Below are 3,829 nucleotides of genomic sequence, written 5' to 3'. Positions count from 1 at the left end.
GTACCAAGGTAATCCAAGTCTTTATTGCAAGGCATTATTTATTCTGTCAATATTTAATGTGGGGCACTCATTGAACTGCATAATTTGATAGAGATGGGGGTGCTGCTTCCTGAATACCTCTCATGCTCTCATGCTTTCTTCACTTTTTAGAAGCAATGTAAGAGAATAAACACCAAATGCTGTGTCCTGGGAAAAAAAAACAAAAACAAAAACAAAAAAACCAGCAAGCATGTTACAAGCTAATAATACTTAGTATCGAACATATATTTCCCTGGCAGCTTTTCTGAAACTGTCTTAGGGCCTCAGTGGGGTCTCTTAGCCTCTTGGCTGTTCAGGGCCTTCACTGGCACACAGAGGTTGGATCCCAGCAATATGTGATGTGCCTTTGCAAACATGCATTTGCTTCTCCTGGGATTTGTGATTCTTCCCCCCATGAGCCTTTAGCAGACATCAAGCTATTTGTTGTAAGCAGAGGGGTGAGAATAGCTTGGTTTGCTCTTGGCTGGCTCTTGGTTAGCCTTCTCCATGCTCCTTGTTGACTCTTAACATCGAGGCAGCTTCCAAGTCTGTTGTGGCAGCTCTTAAACACCATCATTTGCAGTTACTACTGTAAGTACACTGAGATTAATTTTATTACTCTGAGCTACTTAGAGAAGTTCACCCTGAATATTATCCAAAACAAATTCAAGAATACCAAAATGCCAAGAACTGCAAGGCCATACAACAAATTAGTTTCTCTTGCCCTTTTGGCCTCTCCACCTGATCTCTGCTCCAAGGAGCACTTACAGAACTCCACACCACTGAGCTAGGAGCTGCCATTAAAAAATGCAACCAGCAAGATAATTATTTTCTGCTTCTTGTGAAATTCTCACTGATACAAATTGGTCCTTTGGGGGTCCTGTGAAGGGGGTAGGGTTCTCTCAAAGGCAGTTAAGCACAAGTAATTTTTTTTTGTCAAGGATAATTGTTAAAGTCCAGAATATTATTGTATTCTCTCCCATAGGAAGGGAGAACTTCTTTTCAGTGTGATTTAACACTTTTAGCTGCCTGAAAGATTGAGAGCATAGACTTGAAGCCATAATTTTTAGCATTAAAGAACAAATTCAATTAAAAAATTATTTTATGAAATTTTGTGAACTAATGTTCATTTTGTTAACCCTATATTGCATGTACATATTATTTAGCACACAAAGCACTGCAATCTCTGCTGCTGCAATCAGGTAAAACTCCTTCCAAGTCAAAGGATTAGTACTCATTTACTAGCTTGGTCTAGTTTTGTATCAGAAAATGTTGCCTAGTGAGTAGTATTGCTAAAGAGACTGTAGGAAACCAACTTATTTTGCAGTTAATGTCTTCTCTTTCCAACTGTCTTAGAATCTGTGCACATTTCAAATCATTGTTCAAACTGCTGTTTTGTTGTTTTTTTTTACACTGAAGCATCTGTTTGTGATTCCTGAGTAGGTATCATGTGTCTGAGTGAGCAGTTTCAGTGTCTCGTTGAAGGCAATTTCCAAGTGATAGCAGATGGAGTTCAAACTAGGATTAATTGTAAGGAAAGTGAGAGCTGAGGGTGTTTGGTTTCAGTTCTGAGAATCAAACCTCCTGTCCTGGTTAACACTGAGATAGTTTGATTTGATACAGATTAATAAGGAGATTATTGGAGATGGGAGATAAAGAGCAAGTTGAGATCACCTAATTAGGACCTGGTTTTGTTGTAACATGGAAAAGCCATTAGTAAGGACACAATAAAAGATTACTCAGTTTAGCAAGTTTAGCTTTGAGAATTCAAGAAAATTGATATGTAAAGACTTGTGGTGTAGAATACAGGGAGGTCAAAGTTTGGAGGCTTTTCTGAATTTGCTTAAGAAAGTTATGATTTCTTTTGCTGAAGGAAATAAGAGGTAGACATTATGTCCCATTCACGAGTGTAGAAAAATACTGGCCAGGTAGGGAATGCCTCTGTTGAAGAGATTTTAGTCAGGTCCTTCCATGGTTATCCAGATGTTTCCAAAAGTCAGGCTTGTGCAGTGCATGAAGGAAAAAAAGAGTGAGATCAGATTTCCATACCAAGAACACTTGGTCTGAAAGATGTGATATCTAAGTTTGACTTCGGGTTTGTCTGGGACAACACTACACATCACTGGCTACACAAAGATTTCCCCCTGACCTGAGCGGTTCTGCATTATACACATCCTAGAATGCAAATGGAAATAAAAAATGTTGCATCCACAGGCTGACATGATGAAGTAATGATAGTTGTTTAAATATTTTAATTCAGTCAGGTTTTGAAATGCTTTGTGGTGCTTTTGAAAAGCCACCAATCTGGCCCTTCAGCCAGGAGCTGTGGCAGGTTCCTTTATCTTAAAAGGTAATACTTGTGAATTGGTATTTAGGTCTAAATGTGATTTTTTTACCCCAAATCAGAGTGACTGATGTTCAGGCACAAATATGCCCTGTAATGTTCCTTTCTTGCTTTTGGTCTGTTTCCAGAGAGCAGGTCCTCTGCTTTATTGCTCCTAGGACAAGCCTCCCATGTTAAGTGTCCTGGGCAGGGCACAGGCTTTGCTGTGCTCCACCACAGAAATTAGATCAGGCAGCCTGCTGGATTACAAACCAAATACAAATTTATTCCTTTGAAACGCAATCTTGTTCAATTTTGGATTTTTAATTTTTAGTTTTTCCTCTTAAATCAAAATGATAAAACTGTTAATTTCACACAGTTGTAAGCAGCATTAATCTTGGTGACAAATATGGGAAAATAAAAGGAGATAATCTTGATCCAGACAAATAAGGTAAGAATTTCATCCTTGTTTATGCTGTATGCCAGTCAAGGCAAGGTAGTTTTACCCACCTAAGTAAGAATGCAGTTATTCTTGTGTTTATTTTGCCATACATTAGGTTCTGCATGCTGATTAGGTTTATTTTTAATTAATGCTCATAAATCTTTAATCAAAACACTTTGCAGAAGATCTTAAAAGGCTCTGGCTATACTGAACAGCTTATCCAACATATGTAGATTTAATATTTTTTTTTAATTCTTTAATATAGTGTAAGATCATTTTTTTTTAAAATGTAGATGTCACTTGACCTATGCTAGATAAAACTGACAACTGTCTTGGCAAATGCCATAGCAGACTGTAGTGAGAAAGTCAGTAGAAAGCTAATGAAGAAAACTAGTTGTCTTGCCTGAAACTGAAACTTCTATGAGTGCTAATGATCAATAGTTGTTTCAGTTTTTATAAGAAATTATTGACTCACATTGTAATCAGGACAAATTATTCCAGCATATTAGTATTAAGTAGGGTTGCATAGGGGGTCTCCAGAGGTAAAGAGCTAATGTTATGCACACTGTGTACCCAGCTAGACACTCAAAAACATACTTTTGATCATCTTTGTTCCAGTCTCTTTTGCTGTTGTTTAGGGAGTTCATCTGAGGGAAGATGCAGAGTGAGCAATGAGAGAAAAATGCAAGAAGTGAAGTAACACTTCTCTTGGGCTGTATGGGACAGTCTGTCATCTTTCTCATGCTTCAGGCCCAACAAGAGATGGAAACTGTTATTTAAATTTTAGCTAAGAAATACATACTTATGTTAATTGTAACAATAATGGTTTTGCTTGTAACTATGGAATATTTTCCACATGAAAATGTAACTTAATCTTGTGAAGGTGTTTCCTTAAGTTGTAGGGTTGTACTTGGTGACCTTAGAGGTCTTTTTCAACCGTAACAATCCTGTTATTTTATATTAATTTATGTAGCACATATTGTGCAGTGCACCATATACTAGTGATTCTCTTCTACCCAGATTGGACCTCATTCATTTTCAGCAGG

Source organism: Chaetura pelagica, unplaced genomic scaffold (assembly GCF_000747805.2).
Source record: "Chaetura pelagica isolate M959 unplaced genomic scaffold, ChaPel_1.0 scaffold147, whole genome shotgun sequence".
Classification (NCBI taxonomy): Eukaryota; Metazoa; Chordata; class Aves; order Apodiformes; family Apodidae; genus Chaetura; species Chaetura pelagica.
Note: the sequence above shows the minus strand (reverse complement) of the source record.